The 20,671-nt window shown below is 58.2% G+C and overlaps 1 long non-coding RNA gene across 1 annotated transcript; it reads right to left on the bottom strand.

Annotated features, from left to right (window-relative positions):
* Positions 1 to 15,274: 15,274 nt before the first annotated feature.
* Positions 15,275 to 20,395, bottom strand: LOC136146499 (uncharacterized). The gene is made up of 3 exons (XR_010658998.1): positions 20,054 to 20,395; positions 19,791 to 19,898; positions 15,275 to 19,636 (listed from the first exon to the last, which is right to left on the bottom strand). It is a non-coding gene; the product is annotated as an uncharacterized lncRNA (long non-coding RNA).
* Between the last annotated feature and the right edge of the window lie 276 nt (positions 20,396 to 20,671).

Genomic DNA, 20,671 nt, shown 5'->3' with positions numbered 1-20,671 from the left:
ACTGAAATGAACCAGAATGGGTGAATTTAATTCAAATGACCTTCATATCTACCACTGTGGGCAAGAATCACTTAGGAGAAATGGAGGAGCCCTCATCGTAACAGAAGACTCTAAAATGCAGTACTTGGTGCAGTCTCAAAAGCGACAGAATGATCTCGGTTCATTTCCTAGGCAAACCATTCAATATCACAGTAATCCAAGTCTATGCCCCAACCGCTGATGCCTAAGAAGCTGAAGTTGACCAATTCTATGAAGACCTACAAGACCTTCTAGAACTAACACCAAAAAACAATCTCTTTTTCATCATAGGGGACTGGAATACAAAAGTACGATGTCAAGAGAAACTGGAGTGCCAGCAGGTTTGGCCTTGGAGCACAGAGTGAAGCAGGAAAAACGCTCACAGTTTTGTTAAGAGAGTGCACTTGTCATAGTAAACACCCTTTTCTAACAGCACAAGAGATGACGACACATAGACATCACAAAACGGTCAATACTGAAACCAGACTGACCACATTCTTTGCATAAATCAGATTGATTATACATTTTCTCCAAAGATGGAGAAACTCTATACAGTTAGCAAAAACAAGACCAGGAGCTGACTATGGCTCAGGTCATGAACTCCTTATTGCAAAATTCAGACTTAAATTGGACAAAGTAGGGAAAACCACTAGGCCATTCAGTATGCCCTAAATCAAACCCCTACAGTGGAGGTGACGAATAGATTCAAGGGAGTAGATCTGATAGACAGAGTGCCTGCAGAACTATGGACAGAAGCTCATAACATTGTAAAGGAGGCAGTGATCACGACCATCCCAAAGGAAAAAATGCAAGAAGGCAAAGTGGTCATCTGAGGAGACTTTGTAAATAACTGAGGAAAGAAAAGAAGTGAAAGGCAAAGGAGAAAGGGAAAGATATATCAAACTGAATGCAGAATTCCAGAGAACAGCAAGGAAAGATAAGAAGGTTTTCTTTAAACGAACAATGCAAAGCAATAGAAGAAAACAATAGAATGGGAAAGATTAGAGATCTCTTCAAGAAAACTGAAGATATCAAAGGAATATTTAATACGAGGATGGGCATGATAACGGACAGAAACAAAAAGGACCAAACAGAAGCAGAAGAGATAAAGAAGAGGTGGCAAGAATACACAGAAGAACTATACAAAAAAGGTCTTAATGACCTGGATAACCATGATGATGTAGTCACTCACCTAGAGCCAGATAACCTGGAGTGTGAAGTCAAGTGGGTTTTGGGAAGCATCACTATGAACTAGCTATTGGAGGTGACTGAATTCCAGCTGAGCTATTTAAAATCTTAAAAGATGATGCTGGGAAAGTGTTGCACTCAATAATGTCAGCAAGTTTGGAAAACTCAGCAGTGGCCACAGAACTGGAAAAAGTCAGTTTTCTTTCCAGTTCCAAAGAAGTCAAGTGAGTGAAATTCACTCAGTCGTGTCTGACTCTTTGCAACCCCACGGACAGCCCATGGAATTCTCCAGGCCAGAATACTGAACTGTGTAGCTGTTCCCTTCTCCAGGGATCTTCCCAACCCAAGGCTCAAACCCAGGTCTCCTGCATTGCAGGAGGATTCTTTACCAGCTGAGCCACAAGGGAAGCCCAATTCCAAAGAAGGGCAATAGCAAAGAATGTTCAAACAACCACACACTCACTCTCATGCTAGCAAGGTCATGCTCAAAATCTTCCAAGCCAGGCTTCAGCAGCGCATGAACCAAGAAATGCCAGATGTACAAACTGGATATAGAAGAGGCAGAGGAACCAGAGATCAAATTGCCAACATTTGTTGGATCATAGAGAAAGCAAGGGAATTCCAGAAAATATCTACTTCTGCTTCATTGACTACACTAAGGTGTTTTGACTGTGTAGATCACAACAAACTGTGGAAAACTCTTAAAGAGATGGGAATACCAGACCTCCTTATCTATCTCCTGAGAAACCTGTATACAGGTCAAGAAGCGACAGTAAGAACCGGACATGGAACAACCGGTTCCAGTTTGGGAAAGGATATGACAAGACTGTATATTGTCACCCTGCTTCTTTAACTTCTATACAGAGTACATCATGCCAAATGCCAGGATGAATAAATCACAAGCTGGAATCAAGATTGCCAAGAAAAATGTCAATAACCTCAGAAATGCAGATGATATCATTTTAATGGCAGAAAGTGATGTAGAACTAAAGAGCCTCTTGATGAGGGTAAAAGAGAGTGAAAAAACTGGCTTAAAACTCAACATTCAGAAAACTAAGATCATGGCATCTGGCCCCATCACATGGAAAATAGATGGGGAAACAATGGAAACAGTGAGAGACTTTATTTTGGGGGGCTCCAAAATCACTGCAGATGGAGACTGCAGCCATGAAATTAAAAGACGCTTGCTCCTTGGAAGGAACCTAGACAGCACATTAAAAAGCAGAGACATCACTGTGTCAACCAATGTCCATTTAGTCAAGGCTATCTATGGTTTTTCCAGTGGTCATGTATGGATGTGAGAGTTGGACTATAAAGAAAGCTGAGCATTAAAGAATTGATGCTTTTGAACCGTGGTGTTGGAGAAGACTCTTGAGAGTCCCTTGGACTGCAAGGAGATCCAACCAGTCCATCCTAAAGGAGATCAGTCCTGAGTGTTCATTGGAAGGACTGATGTTGAAGATGAAGCTTTGACCACCTGATGCGAAGAGCCAACTCATTGGAAAAAATATTGATTCTGGGAAAGATTAAAGGTTTAAGGAGAAGGGGACGACAGAGAATGAGATGGTTGGATGGCATCACTGACTCAATGGACATGAGTCTGGGCCAACCCCAGGTGATAATGAAGGACAGGGAAGCCTGGCATGCTGCCGTTCACAGGGTCGCAAAGAGTCAGACACAACTTAGCGAATGAACAACAACAATATTAAACTTGGCACAAAATGGTTATTCAGTCCTCCTGCACTTTCTGCTAAAGGACCCTGGGCAGATGGTGCCTGCAGAATCGAGCAAGGCCACAATGTCAGCTGTCCGGAGAGAGCCATAGAGCACAGCCGGAAAGGTACTGGGTCACTTGTCCTACACATCTGCCCAGTGTGGTATTTGGGCAGGGGTTCCCTGTGGCTCACGTCGCCTCAGGGGCAGGACCCCAGCCCCAGCTCCATGGCTGATGGCTAGCAGCCTGGAATCCCAGCGCAGGTGGGGGCCGAGGGCTCTCTCCACCTGGAGCCTGGCCTCAGGTGAGCAAAACAAGGAGCCCTTGGATCCACCTGAGCAGCAGCACCACACAGAGCAGGCTGTCCCGAGGGGAGGCCGCCCAGAGGAGCCTCACCCCACCCCGACCGCTCCGCGGGCCTGGAGGCCCTGGACCAAGCGGCACAGACGGGAAGGGGAGAACCTTCCACAGCACCAGGCAGCACCCAGACAAGCCCCGCCCCGCTGGCCCCCAGGGCCCAGCCTGCCTGGGGAACCCCCGGCCCGGCCCAGCCCCTCCCCTGCCTCACCAGGCTGCCCACTAACAGCCATGTCTCTGAGTCCAGACTCCCTCAGGCCAGACCCAGGCTTGTCCCCTCACTGGGGCCGGGCATGAACAGCATTGACCCTGAGCCCCTGACCACAGCCCTGGACACAACAGACCAGCCGGCGCCCACGGCATTGCAGCTGAGCTGGGGACATGGCGCTCCCCTCCCTGGCCCGGTGGGGCTGGGGCCTGGGTCCGGGACCACAGGCCCTAGGGAGCTCCCTCTGCCGGGGTCAGGGTGGCAGGAGGGAGACCCGGGCCTGGGGAGTCTTCTGGGAGCCCCAGAGCATGCCCTCTGCTTCCCAGGCCCCACGCTAACCCTCTCTTCTGCCCAGGGGTCCTGGGTATGCCCCTCCGGATGTGAGCGGGCGGCAGTGCAGGTAGGAACCGCGTTCCAGACCATCCAGGACACGCCAGGTCCAGCCTAAGCTGTAGAGAGCTGCTTCCTGGTTCCAGAAGTGGGAAGGCGGGGAGTGGCTGTCACAGTGCCCACACCTGTGACTCTGGGGACTTTACTGATGGAGAGGGGCCATCTCCCAGAGCCACTCACCCGTCTTCTAGAAGCACAAGTACAGGGCGCCCTAGCCTGGAACAGCATTACCCAGTGCCAGTGACAAGGCCGCAGAGGTGACAAGGCCACAGTGAGGTGACAAGGCCATAAGGATGGTGAGAAGGCCACAGTAGGATGATAAGGTCCCAGTGACAGTGACAAGGCCACAGGGGTGAGAAGGTCACAGAGGTGACAAGGCCATGATGGTGACAAGGCTGCAGTCAAGTCAAGGGCAGAGGTGGCCCAAGGCCTGCTCAGGCCCAGGCCAGCCGCAGTGGAGGATGCTGGTGGGTCACAGCCTGGGCAGGTTTCCACTGTGGAAAAACCTCGTGCGGGCTCCCTGGAGCCAAGGTCAGGGTCACACAGTGGCGGGCAGGACTGCGGGGCTGGATTTCCCGACAAGGCCCTGGCAGGCACTCCTGGCTCTGGCGGGATAAAGTCACATTCCTGCACCGCTTTACCTGCCTGGTACCTGCCCAGAGCTGCCAACAGCCATGGAGGGAACCAGGAAGCAGCCGTGGGACTGTGGGAACATCCCACTGCACCCCTTGGGGTCCAGGGCTGAATCTGCAGGGTGGGGAGGGTGGCCCTCATGGCCTTGAGTTGGGGGGAGAGGCGGCAACCCGAGGCTCTCCTGTTCTGGACCTTCGACGAGGCTGGGGGCCCAGACGGGGTTTGACAAGGCCTGGGGGCAGGAAGGAGGCCTCCGTGGGTGGCTGGGGCTGCCGCCTCCCCTGGGAAGGCCGGCTCTGCGCATCAGCTGCAGTAAGGCAGCGGGTCCCCAGGGGTAGCCGGTAGGTGGCCGTGCTGGGCTCTGTCCTGGAAGCCCTGAGCTGCAGGCACCGCGCCTGCCCACCCGAGTCCAGGCAGGAGCCCCTCCCGCCATCAGGAGGGGACAAGCCTCTGCTCTGACAAGCTCCTAGACCTGCTGCCTTTCCTTGCTGTTCAAACGACATAGTGTCCAGCTCCGTCAACTGTCCTTGACAGGTCATCACTTCTTGCTGATGAGGGTGCCATAAACCACTCAGGGCCCAGGGCAGCGCAGAGCAGAGACTCCAGGGATGCGACGGCTGAAGGGATGTGGCCCGGGTCACAGTTCTGGGGGATGGCCATCAGTGCCCCACACCCTCCACCCCACGAGCATGGCCCTGACCACATTGACTCTCAGGTCTGGTGGTGACAAGGCCCCAGCGAGTGTCCCCGGAGGAAGGCATGAGCCCGGGGGAACAAATCCCCTGGGTCCCTACCTCCTCTTGCCCTGCTGCCACAGGCTGACAGCCCACCCACCTTTCAAAAGGCCAGCCTGTCCTCCTCCAGGCTAAGGGCCTGGACAGACCAGGGAGGCGTCAGCAGCCCAGTGTCACAACCCTGCACAGACCATCGCCAAGTCCCGCTCATCCTCAATCCTTAAATGCATGTCCTGTCCAGACAGGACAGTGGTATCTTTTCTTACTTTTGATATCTTTTTAAATTTTTTAAGACTTTATTTTTCTAGAGCAGTATTAGATTCAGAGCAAAATTGAGGGGAAGGTATCTTTTGTTGGGCGCCTCCTGCACTAACAACCGCCTCCTCTCTGAAGGGGGCTTGGCCAGCTGGCCCCACCATGACCCAAAAGTAGGAAGCAGGACGAGGGCCTGGTCCTCTCCTGGGACTTGGGGATCTAGGGTGGCATGGCGGGCCTGGCACACTGTTTTTTCTTTTTGTTGTTGTGGTTTTTTTTTAAATTAATTAATTTATTTTGTTTGGCAGATAATTACAATATTATTTTTGCCATATATCAACACGAACTGGCCGTAAGTATACATGTGTCCGCCGCACCCTAAACCCTGCCCCTGCCTCCCTCCCCACACTATCCCTCTGGGTTGTCCAGGGCACTGGCTTTAGGTGCCCTTCTCCATGCATCAACCTTGCACTGGTCATCTAATTTACATATGGTAATGTACATGTGTCAATGCTATTTTCTCAAATCATTCCACCCTCATCTTCTCCCATTGAGTCCAAAAGTTTGTTCTTTACATCTGCCTCCTTTGCTGCCCTGCACGTAGGATGGTCCGTACTGTCTTTCTAAATTCCAAATATATGCATTAATATACAGTATTTGTCTTTCTGATTTACTTCACTTTGTATAATAGGTTCCAGGTTCATTCACTTCATTAGAAAACTGACTCAACTCAAATGCATTCCTTTTCATGGCTGAGTAATATTCCATTGTGCCTATGTACCACAACTTCCTTATCCATTCATCTGCGGATGGACATGTTCTAGATGTTGTAAATAGGGCACACTGCTTTTTCACTTGAACACCACAAAAAATGTGCAACTCCACCAGGGCAATAAAAGTACAGCAGTCGAAAAAAAAAAGAAAAAAAAAAAAAAGTACAGCAGTGCACCACGATTCCCCACAATTTACCCCCAATTTCAATCTGCCTGCAGCTGAAGGGATGGGCATTGGGGGATCCCGAAGCTGGGTCGAGATTGGCTCGGCCCCGCCCAGGCCCCACCCTCTCCTGTGGCTTTAATGGGGGACGTTGCTTAGGGGATGGAGAACAGGAACCTGAGAGCCCCCAGGACAGGGGACAGAGGGTCAAAAGGCCGGCGCAGCAGCTCCTGGCGGACTGAGGGCTCTGTGCCCCCCGCACCCCAGGCCGCTTGTGATGGGCGGGGAGGGGCGGTTCCCAGTGCACCCGTTGTCCCTTCTGCCGCCCCAGACCCCGGGGTCTCACTGAGCTGATTCTCAGGCGGGGATGTCTGCACCCTCCGCATTTCACCTCCCCAACTCCCATGGCCCCCACCCCCAGCCCCGCCTACCTCCACCGCCGGCTGGAGCCAGCCTCCTCATCCGACCCCTGCCGAGGCCCCTGCGGACTCAGGAACAGGCCCCAGCTCATCCAGGGCCCAGAGCGACCCCAGGTGGGGCTGGTCCATACCTGTCCGCCCCCCTCCGACCTCAGCGGGCACACCCCAGGCTCGGGTGCCACCTGGGACAGCTAGGAACAGTGGTCCAGGGACAGGACGCACCTTTGGGCAGACTCTCCAAGCCTGGGGCCTGTGCTGTGGCCAGGCTGCGGACCTCATCGTGGTCCTCACAGTGGGTGAGACGGGTCTTGGTTGGCTCCTGAACAGGCCGAGGGAAGGGCAGGCAGGAGGTGACCTGAGCTGAGCCGGCTCGGGACAAGGAGAAAATGGAAGGTGCAGAGGTCAAGGCTGGCCTCTGGGGGTCCCCCTGTGGCGGGAGGACAGAGGGCAGGGGATGCAGGGGGCGCCCAGAGCCCGGCTTGTCTCGGAGGTGGGCAGGGGCCGCTTCTCCAGCCACACGGCCTAGGACACCGGCCTCTGGGACTCAGCAGGTGCCCTTCCCCGTGCTCCTGCTGCTCTGGAGGTGAGCACAGGGGGGCGGCCAGTGTGGGGAGGGGGCCTCTGACCCAGACCAGAGGGGAGGTTCTGTGGCCTGAGGGGAAGCCATTGTCCCATTGTGGACGGTGGTCTGAGCCACCCTCTGCCATACACATTAATTAGCAGAGTTAATACGTAACCCTGCACCCCGTGGGTATCTCACCAGCACTGGCACTATTGTTTGATAAGGATTTAATGAGCAGGAGGGAAAACACCTGATAAGAGCCTCCTCTTATTGTGAACCTCACCAAGGTCAAGAGGAAGGTCCAAAAGGAGGGTGCAGACCTGCCCCCCGGCCACCCACATGGGGCCACCCACAGGGGTGGCTAGGCCCCCGTGCTGGGACCCCTGGTGCTGGGACCCCTGGTACTGGGACCCCTGGTGCTGGGACCCCTGGTGCTGGGACCCCTGGTGCTGGGACCCCTGGTACTGGGACCCCTGGAGCTGGGACCCCTGGAGCTGGGACCCCTGGCACCCCTGGTGCTGGGACCCCTGACGCTCCACCAACATCTGCACCACCCCTGGGGGGCTGTGGGGTGAGGCCTCCATGGCAGGCTGTATTAAAAGCTGAGGTTTTCCTGTTCTCACTACTTCGTGCCAGCGGCTGCCCCAGGCTGCAGCCCTGATGAGGGGCTGGTCACTCAGGTCACTCCTGGGAGCCCAGACCTTCCCGTCTCCACGGGCTTTTCCCTCTTGGCTCACAGACAGCAGTGCCGGGAAGCAAGGCCGGGGTGAGAGGCTGTAAGGTGACCCATCGGCCTGCGGCCTGCGAGCACGTCCCGGTGGCAGGTCGGGCAGAGCGCGGACTCCGGGGCTTCAGCAGGAACATGCTGCTCAGCTGGCGGGCTCAGCTGTGCCTGTTCCTGGGCCAGACGGCCAGCGGGAGGGGCCGGTGACCAAGGGCCGCGCCTGCTGCTCCCCAGGTGCTCCTGCCGGTGGGAGCAGCCTCCTGGGGCACCTCCGGCCCTGCCCTCCACCCGGGGCCCCTGCTGTGTCCAGGCCTCACCTCCACCCTCCTTCTCACACACACCCTGCTGCCGCCCTTCTCGGCGCACGCAGGAGGAAAAGGAAACACGTGTCAGAGGGCAGCGCACGTGGCTGCTCTCAGGGGGCCCAGGCACCGTCCCGAGTCTCTGAACACACACACACACACACACACTTTGTGGACGCGTCCAACCCGAGGGCAGCTTTCCACACAAACGTGGGGGGCAGCCCCCTACCCCCCACCCCCTGCCATCCTGCCTCGGTCTCCTGAGCTGTGGGCCCAGGACGGTGTCTGCCCAGGGGACACACATGGGCCCGCGAGGGTGTGCACACCAACGCCGCTGGGAGCTGTCCAGGCCAAGCCCACGGCTGGGGCAGCCAGGCTCCCAGAGGAGGACCACCCGCCCGGAGGAGGACAGCCCATGTGCATGGCCCCTGCAGGCCCCGCGCCACCAGCTTCCCTCACCGTCCTCGCCTCTGCAGCTTTGTGGTTACAGAAAGCACTGCTGTGCGCGTCCGCAAGCATTGGAGCGGTCACTTGGCTAGCCCGAGGTAGAGGCCCGCCTCTTTCAAAGGGGGCTGGGAGCCGTGGGGCTTACCTGTGCGCGCTTCCCATGGGTATCGAGTGAGTCGGGGTGTAGTGACTGGGGGTTAGCGGTTGCCCTTAGTTTTCTGCGTATGTGACTCCCAATCTCTAAATAGGGAAGTTCGAGGCAGAACAATGAGCATATTCATTGACAGGTAAGCACGAAGGTCCATCGATGTCCTGAGCAGGGAGTTGGGGGGGGTTTGGGGGGCGGCCAGTACTGGGGTGGGGGCATCCACGCAACCGTAAAGTGGTGTGGCTGAACCCTGCTCTTTCTGGTTCGTTTTCACAGACGCCAAACTGTGTTAAATAAAGGACAGTGCGGTCCCAACCCAGAAGGAAACTCAGGGGACTGAGGGACTCCCCAAGACAGTCCAGCCTGTGAGCTGATCATAAGCAGATGGTACGCATTTGATACAGTGTCAGAATTGCAGGATTACTGACAAAATATTGTCAGCGTCCACGCTCGTTCTCAGGCTGGTCACAGGGGAGGTGAGCTGGCCAGGAGGGGGCCAGCCTGGCGGCTCTTCAGGAGGACCCCGAGCGAGCATCCAAGCTGAAACGCAAGAGCGTGAAAGATTGACTTTTGAAAATATTATTCCTGACATCTGAGCTGCAGTTGGTGTTTCCTGGCAGTGGCTGTCTGGGCACCTCAGGTTCGGGTCCTCAGGTGGACCAGGGTCCACCCTGGCCTTGGCTGGAGCCAGTCAAGGAAGCAAGCTTGAACTGGGGAGGAACACCCTTGAATCTCCGTCCTGTCCCCAGCATCCTAAATCTGTGTGGTGACCTCTGCACGCAGCTGGCCTGGCCCGGGGGGCTGCAGGAGGTGTGGGGAGTGGCCTTTCCACACCCTCTCTGGAGCCACTAAGCGTGACTCAGATGGTGCTGTTTTCCCAATTCTTCCTCAGAATTACACTCCATAAACCCGGCAAGTCCTATTTCTGGAAAGAAGTCCCACGGCCATGTCTCCTTTACAGCCTCCAATTGACCTCGGCCCAGCCAGGGCCGGCCCGGGACGGCCTGACCCACTGGCGCCCTCGCTGCCTGGCCCTGGGCAGTGCCCAGCCCAGCTCCGGGTCAGGGGGCGCCGGTGGGGATGGAGCAAGCCCTCCCCGGCAAGCCCCGGGGGGTCCCCTGAGCTAGTCTGAGCTGCCTGAACCTGGCGGAGGGCAGACAGCACACACCCAGCCCCTGAGCTGCGGATGGCAGGAGGGTTTCTCCGGCCACTTTGCAGGTGAGCACCTGGGGTCCCGGGACTCAGCTCAGGGGTGCCCGCGGAGCAGCTGCCCACCTGTGGCCTGCAGCGTCTAGACAGAAGAGCCCCTCCACGGCGCCCCTCCTGCGACCACTGCAGGTTCAGGGCAGGACGCTCAGCCTGGGGCGAACCTGCATCTCCCTCGAACCACGTTCGCCCTCACCTCACAGGTGGGGATACCGAGCCACCGAAAGGCCACATGCCCCACGGCACCCCAGCTCCGTGAACGCCCGTGTCCCGGGAGCCCGGCATGCAGGGTGCCCAGAGCAGGTCACCGGACACGAGCGGGACGCCCCGGGGCCGGGCAGCCTGCAGAGCGCGCCCCGCAGGCCCGGGAGGGGGTCGGCTGCCGGGCAGCCCCGCAGAGCGCGCCCCGCAGGCCCGGGAGGGCGTCCCGCAGGCCCGGGAGGGCGTTGGCTGCCGGGCAGCCCGCAGAGCGCGCCCCGCAGGCCCGGGAGGGCGTCCCGCAGGCCCGGGAGGGGGTCCCGCAGGCCCGGGAGGGCGTCGGCTGCCGGGCAGCCCCGCAGAGCGCGTCCCGCAGGCCCGGGAGGGCGTCGGCTGCCGGGCAGCCCCGCAGAGCGCGCCCCGCAGGCCCGGGAGGGCGTTGGCTGCCGGGCAGCCCCGCAGAGCGCGCCCCGCAGGCCCGGGAGGGCGTCCCGCAGGCCCGGGAGGGCGTCCGCTGCCGGGCAGCCCTGCACGCCTGGGAGGATGTCCACTGCTGGGAGGCCGGCTGACCCGCTGCCTTGGGACGCTGGTCTCCACCAAGGGCAACTCGGAGGCCGGCCTGACGACCCTGGCTGTGGGGCTGGCGAGCGGCATCCCTGGAGAGGCCCTGGCAGGGGTGACTGGTGACGAGGGTCCCGGGCTTGGGACCTCTCAGGCCCTGAGTGGACCTCTGGTGCAGGGCAGGGGTCCGTGTCTGCCGGGGCCCCAGCTACGGCCGTGCGCACAGCCTCACTCGGGACAGTCCTGTGGGAGACTCACCAAGGTAGGTCCTGGCTGACCACGGGGCCGGGCCAGCTCCCACCGTGGTTTCGGTGTCCCCCAGAATCCAGGGCATCCCTGAGAGGCAGCGGCCTGCCAGGGCCGAGGCAGGGGAGTCTGGGAGCCTGGGGACAAGCATATGGAGACTGAGGTTGCCCTGCCCACCAGCTCCACCCCTTCACCAAGGAGACCAGAGGCCCCAGCGCCCCCCACCCTGTCCCCATGGCTCCTTGGCCTGCAGGGAGACACCAAGGTCTTCAGGGACCAGGTGGCTACCTGGGTCCTCTTCCTCCAGTGGGGACAGGCTGCTCCAGGAAACTCGTTTCAGTTTAGGGGACCTCTCAGGGGATTCTGGGCCAACAGGGCTGGCCCCCTCAAAGAGGCCACGGGGGTCCCCAGACCCTGGGCTGCATGAAGTGCTTGCGGCCTGCAGCGTCTCGACAGAAGACCCCCTCCATGGCCCCCCTCCTGTGACCCCTGCAGGTTCGGGGCAGAACGCTCTGAAGGGCCCAGGACTGGGAGGCCAAGGAGCAGCCACGGGACGGCCTGGGTGGACAGCGGGTGCCAGGGCTGGGGCCTGCCTCCTGCCCTGACACGCACGAGCGCCCCACGCCACGCTGGCCCCTGCCCACTGCTGGTGTTGCGGCCTCTCGGAGAGTCACTTGGGATGCTGCAGGCGCAGTGTGTCCCGGCCTCACCGGGCAGGGCAGCGGCGCTTCTGTCACCAAAGCTCCAGCAGAGGCGTTGGGCTGGGGGACTGGAGCCCACACGGCCCGCCCCGTGCTGGCCGTCCCACAGACGGCACTCTTTGTTCCCCGCCACCCACCCCCCGGCCAGGGCGGAGAGGCTGCATGGGGCCCGGCAGGGCTGCAGCCATGCCCTGGACACTGAGTCCCCCAGAAGCCGGCCTGTGCCAAGCAGTCTTGCGTGAGTGGCCTCGCCATCTAAAAGGCTAATTTGTGCAAATGAGTGTCCTGCTCACCGGCCTCTGCCTAGGAATGCACCTCCCCACCATGCCGCACACATTCCTCTCCCGAAAACTTTCCATCCTCAGCTGGCCTGCTGGGGGCCCAGGGCCGGCCTCAGGGAAGCTGGCTCCCCGCATCGCGTCTCTCTGCCTTTGGGTCCAGGTGGCACTGGGGCCAGTCAGGGCCACTTGACCAGGCAGTTGGGGGATGGAGCAGTTCCAAGGCCCAGGGAAGCAGGGCTCCAGGGTTTCAGGACTCAGACTCTGCTCACCGATTTTTCCAGCGAGTCTCCACCTGAGCCCATGGAGTGAAGCCCCCACACCGAAGCCCGTGGCATCCCTGGTAACGGGTCTGTCCCACCGGTGGTGGTCCCAAGCTAGGCGGGGCACAGCCTGAGCCACAATGGGGGCATGGGGGTCTGGTCCTGTTCCCAGTGCCAGCAAACTCTGTCACCCCAGGCCCTGCCTCTCCAGATGCCAAGGTCCACCCCCCAGCCCAGCACCTCGGGGACCATGAACCCCAGGCTCATGGAAGGCCTCTGACTCTGAATCCGTAGCTGGACACGCAGACACTGCTCACACTTAAGAATGAGGCCACAAGGGCAGGTGCACGACTGTGTTCACAGGCCCCTCTCCCAGCACGTTAGCAGGCGTTCTGAAGTTACTCCCAGATGAATATCTCCAGGTTCTTTTTTTTCTCCTGTTTTGGCCTTGCTGTATGGCCAGCAGAATCTTAGTTCTACAACTAGGGACCGAGCTGCCCAGGGAATTACCACCCTGGAGGCTTTTTGAAGAACTGCTACCAGGAGAGAAAGTATTTAAAAAGCTGACCCCTTAGACAGAGTAAAGCAAGTCAGAAAGAAAAACACCAATACAGTATATTAACATATATATATGGAATTTAGAAAGATGGCAATGATGACCCCATATGTGAGACAGCAAAAGAGACACAGATGCAAAGAACAGACTTCTGGACTCTGTGGGAAAAGGCGAGGGTGGGATGATTTGAGACAATAGCACTGAAACATGTATATTATCATATGTGAAACATCGCCAGTCCAGGTTTGATGCGTGAGACATGTGCTCAGGGCTGGTGCACTGGGACGACCCTGAGGGATAGGATGGGGAAGGAGGTGGGAGTTGGGTTCAGGATGGGGAACACAGTAAACCCATGGCTGATTCATGGAAAAACCACTACAGTATTGTAAAGTAATTAACCTCCAATTAAAAAGAAAAAAAAAGCGGACCCCTTCCCGGGGAAGGGGGATCATCCTTGGAGCGTGCGAGCCTATGGCTGTGGAGCACAGCAGCCTGTTGGGGAGCACGGAGCTCTCAGGGCAACGCCAGCTCTGGGCCCCGGCCTCCCAAGTCCTCCTGACATGCCAAGTCCCTTGGGCCAAGCCCAGTCACCCCGTGTCGCCATTGTCCCCTGGCCTTCCCTGCAAGGGTTTGCTTTGGGCCTGGGCTGACACTACTGATTGCTGAGAAGGCGAGCGAGGCGCTCAGGCCCAAGGGGACCTGTCCTCTGCCAGCAGCCCTGGGAGGCGATGGACTCTGGCACCCACTGCTGCCTGTGCCACATGCGGCCCCGGGAGGTCGGAGGAGCTGTGCACGGCTGTCACGCCTGCCCCTGGTCACCGTCGGCCCGGGACAGGGGCCCGCTGCGGGGCACGGCGTGGGGTGCAGACACGGCGGGGCGTTTACAGCCGCGCTCCAGGAGGGAGGCCGCTCTGGGGAACTTGGCCTGCTCCACACAAACAAGAGCTTGCCCGAGGCTGGTGGGATGTAGGCCCAGGCGATTCCCCCATGCCTTCTGGTTCCAGGGAAGCGAGAGGGTAGAGACCTCAGGAGCCTCCGGATCTGCCCACCCCAGAGGGCGGATGCACGTGGGGAGCACGTCAGGGACGATGCACACTCAGCCAACTCCTTTCCTCTTCAATGACGTCCAGGAGCCACAGTCACCAGGCCTGGGAGGGCAGAAGCCATCTCGACCAGGGCCCAGCCCCATGTGACCTGCAGGATCTGGTTGGCGGCCTCCCCCACCCATGCCGAATGGCCTTTCATGCACGGTGGGCACAGCCCCACGGCCCCAGGACTCAGCACCACGCTTCCTGCAGGATCAGGGCCCCTGTTCACAGACGGTGGGTGGGGCGGGCGCTGGGGGTCCCCAGCCAGCAACACAGCCTTGGTGTCTAGCTGCAAGTCCTGCAGCATTGACTCAGGGGGTGAACGGGCCCTCCCAAAGGGGGCCTGGGAGGACTGGGCCAGGCCCAGAGCCAATCTCTGAAGTGTGGGCAAATCCGTCAATGAAGCCACCCCAAAGGTCAGCCCAGCAAGCCCACTGCACCCGGCCGGGACGCATCCGAGTCCACAGGGGGCTTTGGGCCTCCGGGGGGGGAGAGCAGAGGAGGAGCCCCGAGCCACCACTCACCTGTGAGAAGCCCTGGGGACTCCAACAACACCCTAGATCTGCGTGAACAGCGACTCGGAACACAGCAGGGCAGTGGCGAGCGAGCAGGGACCACGGGAACTCAGGAATGGGGCGGTCCCCGTGTGACCACCGCTGCCAGGGCCGGCCCTGTGTCCCCAGGGCTCCGCCGTGCTGTTCTGACACGCACACGCAAGGACCCACTTCCTGTGGGTTGACTGGGCAGCTGGAGTGTCGCTGCTACACACGCAGCCTAGCGGGTCAAGATAACCTTTGCCAACGGGAAGTGAACATAGAAGAAAACTTCTGGGAAATGAATGAGTCCCAAAGGCAGAAGAAAACATTTGTGAATATGCAGGCATTTGAGCTAAGCCTGAGCAAGCGATAGAGTGGAGCCGAGTCCGGGGTGGGCGCTGCGGCGGCCGAGAGACAGATACCTGCTGCCCAAGCGCGCGGCAGGAGGCATCCTGGCAACACCTGGGCCCTGACCCACGGCCGCCAGTCACATACTGCTGGTTACAAGTACGTGTGTGAACATAAACCCCATCAGACCCGACGAGAAAACCAACGATGCACTCTGAACAAAAAGACACAGACTGAAAGCCAAAGAAAGGACCAGGGTGCTCCACGCACACAGTACCAAAAGCGTCTGCAGGGGTGTCAGAGGAGACTTCAGGCAAGAGCATTAGGAGAGAGGAGGGGCCTTCCACGAGGACGCAGTTGGTTCAACCTGAGGACACAGCCATCCTCCAACACGGCTTGAACACGGAGAGCAGAGGCTGACAGAACTGGAACACAGACAATCTGCCTCCAGAGAAGGTTTTAGCATCCCTCTTAGGTACTGAAATTAGTAAAAGTACAGATCTGAACAACACAATTAATCAACTTGGCCAAACGGACTGATAATGGAATGCTACATCCCTCAGCTGCAGAATGCACACTTTTATCAGGGGTGTGTGGAAAACTTGCCAAAATAGCCCAGACTCTAAATCACAAAGCGAGGTTCAACAAATGTAGAAGGGCTAAAACCACACAGTGTATATTCTCTGGCCATGCTGGAATTATATTAGATTTCAATTACAGAAAGACAGCAGGAAACACCCCACTCCCAAATATTTGGAAATTTAGCAACTGCCATGTAAGCCTCACACTTCTAAGTAGCTTTTGTCAAAGGAGAAATGACAATGAAAATCAGAAAATATTTTGAACTGATAAGGAAAACACAACATATTAAGTCCACCAGAATGCAGAAACGTGGTTATCAGGCAGAGCTTTACAACTTTTTAAATTGATAAAGTCATATGTTAAAAAGAGAAACACTGAAAATCAGTGAACTAAGATTCCAGTTCAAGAAGCTAGAAAAAGAACATCAAAGAAAATCAGAGAAAGAAGGAAAGTGACAGCGGTGCCTCTGAAGCAGAAGGCAGACGACAGAGAGCGTCAGCAGGACCAGAGCCCAGAGCGCTGAGCAAGGTCTGGGTGTGGACAAGCCTCCAGCAGGACTGACCCCCACGAGGGAGGAGACAAAAGTCACCAGCACGAGGAAGGAGAGCGACACGTCACCCAGAATCGCACAGACTTAAAAGGGATCATAAAACACAGCGGGGCTTCCCAGGTGGCGCAGTGGTGAAGAATCCGCCTGCCAATGCAGGAGACATGTGTTCCGTCCCTGGTCTGGGAAGAGCCACAGGCCGTGGAGCAACCAGGCCCGGGAGCCACTACTGAGCCCCGTGGGTCCTAGAGCCTGGGCTCCACCGTGAGAAACCCACGCCCTCCTCTCTCAGTGGGGCTGAGAGCAGCCCCACTCGGCCCGCCTGGAGAAGAGCCCCCCCAGCAGCTGAGACCCAGCACGGCCACAGATGAACAAATAACTTAAAAAACATTGTGGCGAGTTTTGCATCAAATAAACACAATATTTTTGATGAAAAGGGCAAAATCCTTGAAAACTCAATTTACCAAAATGGACACAAACAGAATCACAAAGTCTGAATAGTCTGAGATGTATAGATGGAATTAAATCTATAAAGCTTTGCGCCTAGAAAAGCCTCTGGAGGATTCTCCCAGTGTCTTGCACATCTTGCACATCCAGATTTTCCCGAGGCATTTCATATATTTGATGCTGTGTAAGGAGTACTTTTCAATTAGCTTTCACTTCCTAAAGAATTTGTTGCTGGTGGGCAGAACTGGAGGTGGTTTGCAGCCGGTAGCCTTGCACATCCACTTCTTAATTCTAACCGTGTGTCCAAGTTCTTGGGACGTTGCCTGTAGGCAGAAATCTCACCTGCCAAGATGGCCAGTTTGCTCTTTCCCTCCCCACTCCTACCCCTTCTGTTCTCTCTCTGAAGACAGTGGGCAGGTGCCCTTGACAGGTCCTGGCCTCGGGACAGCCTCTCAGACCGTCTCCACTAACTATTCAGTGATTGCAGATACTGCTTACGAGATCAGATGGGTAATAAAACTCACTCTGTTCTGAGTTTGCTGAGCTCTTCTTCTTGCCTGTCTTGGCCAGAGTGGATTTTCTATTTTAGCGAAGGCTCTTTTGGCCTCTGCTGGTCGTCACAGGGTGAGTCCAGAAGTCAGTCTGTCCTGAGCTCCATGGGCCTCGGCAGGTCCAGCTCTGTCCGAAAGGCCACTGAGCTGGCCTGGTGGCTGGGAGGGCAGGTCACCAGACCTGAGGTCCAAGCGTGCCTGCACACAAGGAGTTTTATGGGGTCCCAGCCTCAGGAGCATGGGCTGCGGGCAGGGTCCAGGGTCATTTTTGTCCTCCAGAGAAGGGGGAGGATCAGCATGGCCCCTGGTCGAGGTCAGGGTCTGCACTCAGCCCAGCCCCCAAAGTCCAGACTGTGCCTCGCCCTGGGGGGCCCAGGACCCCTGGAACCTCCAACCCAGCTTAGACCCTGGCCTGGCATTGGGACCTGGCAGTGCTGGGAATGTGAGTCCGACCCCAGGGCTGGGGACAGAATGCGCTTCCATAGATGTCCTAACACCCCTTCCCTGCAAGCTTGGCCTGAGGCCAAAGGCTCCAGGCTCAGCTGAGGCCGCAAAGGCCAGCAGGCCGACCACACGGGTCAAACAGGAGAACACAGACATGCAACTACAGAGACTGTGGACAGCCCCCAGAGCGCTTGGCCTGGACAGCCCCTGGCACACGGCAGGCGCTCAGCGGGCAGGCGTGCAGGCTGTGCGGGAATTACTGCGCAGTGAGGCCTCCAGAGGAGCCGGGGTGGCCGCTCGGGCGGGCTGACGACGCCTCCCACAGCTTTCCTTCTGGAGGCACTGGGTCTTTGCTGCTGCACAGCTTTCTCAAGTTGCAGCGAGCAGGGGCAAGGTGAGCGTCAGCGGTGTCTCTTGTTTGGGGCAAGGCTCTAGGGCACACGGGCTTCAGGAGTCGTGATACACGGGCTTAGGTATGTGAGATCTTCCCAGACCAGGGATTGAACCTGTGTCCCCTGCATTGGCAGGCGGATTCTTAACCCCCGGGCCACCAGAGAAGCCCCCCTCCCACATCTTACAGTCACATCAAAACAGGACGCTCATCCCTGAGTGTTGCCAGCTAAGGTGGTAAGCCATTGCGTCTTCACTCATAAGGTGCTTCTCACCAACCCGTGAACGAAATTCATAACCACAAGTACCACGATGGACTAGACGTGATGTTTTCCTCTCAATTTTCTTACTTTTGACGTTCAGGGTTTGGACTGGTTCCTTGCGTTGCTTTCGCATTCTAGGTTATGCCGTGTGGTTGTGGCTCTGCCATGGGTGTCATGGGCTGACCTGCGTCATCCCCCTCAAATTCCTGTGCTGAAGCCCCAGCCACCCGCTGTGATGACCTGAGGGGTCGTCAGGAGGCAGTCCTGGTGACGTGAGGTCATAGGGTGGGGTCCTGATCCAATGGGATCAGCGCCTTATAGGAAGAGGAAGGAAGAGCCCTCCTCCCGCTCTGGCCTGCTCTGGGGACAGGCCACGCGGGGACTCGTCACCAGAACCAGCCCCGTCGGGCTTGACCTTGGACTCCCAGACTCCAATTCTGCGTCTCGTCCCACCTGGGGCACTTCGTTCTGAGGCCATGCGTCTGCAGGCAGACCCCCCTGGTGACCCAGTCCAGGGAGACGGAGGGGAGGCGGGTAGAGGGGGTGGCTCATGGCTGTCTGAAGGCCGCTGTGAACAGGGCGGTCATCAGGGTCCTGAGGACACTTCTCAAGATGTCCCCACAAAATGCAAACAGCCCTCTGGGTGTACTTGGTCTTGCTACTGTGTCCCTCTGTGGATGGCAGCCTTGGATCGGGGCAAGCTGCAGCCCTGCCTAAAACCACACACCCGGTTAGAGGCTGCCCACTCACCCACAGTCCAAGGGGTAACACTCGAGAAGTGGTCAAGGGGAGGGGCCGGCAGCTGGGCGCGGAGGGGTCAGGGAGGGGTCAGGAGGGACGGTGCACACCCCACACCGTGATGCTGACCAGGCTCGCTGGGGAGGCCGGCACAGTTCTCAGACCATCCACCCTGGAGATGCATTCATCCTGCAGATGCCCACAAACACAGCCCTGCAGCCAGATTCCTCACCTGAGCGCTGCCCGTCACACGAGGTGCCCCAGGGCTCACCCACCTCTGCAGGGGCTTGCTTCCCTTCCTCTGCTCCTGGCAGCACCCCAGCCACAGCCAACAAGGGCACTGCAGAATCCGTGAGTCCACCCAATAACACTCTGCTCTTCTGCCCTTTGAATGGCTCCGTGGGTCTCAGAGCAGCCCCTCTCAGGAGGAATGCTGTGAGTTCTTAGGACGGGGGCTCAAATCCCAGGGGCTGAGAGGACACGTGGGGCACGCATCGTCCCAGCAGGGATGGGAGTGTCCTGTGTGACGGGAACACACAGAGGCCATTCTTCCTGAAGGCTTCGCCCGGAGCCCCGAGAAAGGAATGGCGTGGACTGGGCCGCAAGCATCCCGAGCTGGTCTGGTGGCTGTCTCTGGGACAGGAGGCTGAGGGTAGAGCTGGGGACAGACACACAGACATGGCCGAGCCACCACAGCCCAGGGCTCTGGCCACATCCTGCTGCTGGGCGCAGCCCCCACCCCCACCCCCACCCCGCGCTCTCAGCAACCTTTGAGGCTGGCCTTCCTCCCCCTGCCAGGACCCCCAGGCTACCTCAGGGCAGAGGGACACCCGGGGAGCATTGAAGCCCTTGGCAGCATCTTCCCAAAGAGCCAGCCAGCTTCACCCACCACTCAGAGCTCAGCCACTCAGCAAGCTCTCCTGTGGAGCAGAATTTGAACTTGCTTTCTCTCCATCACACCACTGGTGGCCACTTCCCACCAGCAAAAAACCAGAAGACCCAAGGGATAGTCACACTGTTCGAGTCTCCTGGGATCCTGACACAGACTCAGGTATTAAAAGATGCCCCTACCCACCTCCGCACCCACACGTCTGCCCATCTGTCTGTCCCTGCATCCAACTAGCATCTCCCGGAGGATCTGTGCGTCAGGCAGTTTCGGGTCCTTTGTGGAGCCCTTCACTCGTGGTAAGACGTTCCCACGGGGACGGCAGACCTGCCCGGAGCCTGGAGGAGGGGAGACCTGAGTCACCCCTGTGAACTGAGATTAGCAGCAGCAGGAGGAGAAGGTGACATGAGGGCAGGCACCTCAGGAAGCAGAGGGGACGCAGACGGAGGTCCCCAGGGTAGGCACCGAGGAGCTCAGGGAGGGGCCGGGGCCCGTCCTCTCGGCCCACAGGAGCAGGCAGGCCGGTGAAGGAAGGGCAGGGCTCTGAGCCACTGTGGGCTGGCCATAGGCACTGAGCAGCGGGCAGGCTTGGGGGAGTTCTGAAGGTGCCGTGGACAGTATGCTGGGGGCTCGGAGGCTGGGGGCCCAGAGGCCGGGGGGCCGGGGCTGAAGGACCAGAGACCAGGGGCCCGGAGGCCTGGAGGCCAGGGGGCTGGAGGCTGGGGGGCTGGAGGCAGGGGGGCTGGAGGCCGGGGGGCTGGAGGCCGGGGGCCTGGAGGTGGGCGCCTGCCTCTGAGTCCCAGGGGA

This window comes from Muntiacus reevesi, chromosome 14 (assembly GCF_963930625.1).
Source record: "Muntiacus reevesi chromosome 14, mMunRee1.1, whole genome shotgun sequence".
Lineage (NCBI taxonomy): Eukaryota > Metazoa > Chordata > Mammalia > Artiodactyla > Cervidae > Muntiacus > Muntiacus reevesi.
Note: the sequence above shows the minus strand (reverse complement) of the source record. Positions and strands in the feature narration are given on the sequence as shown.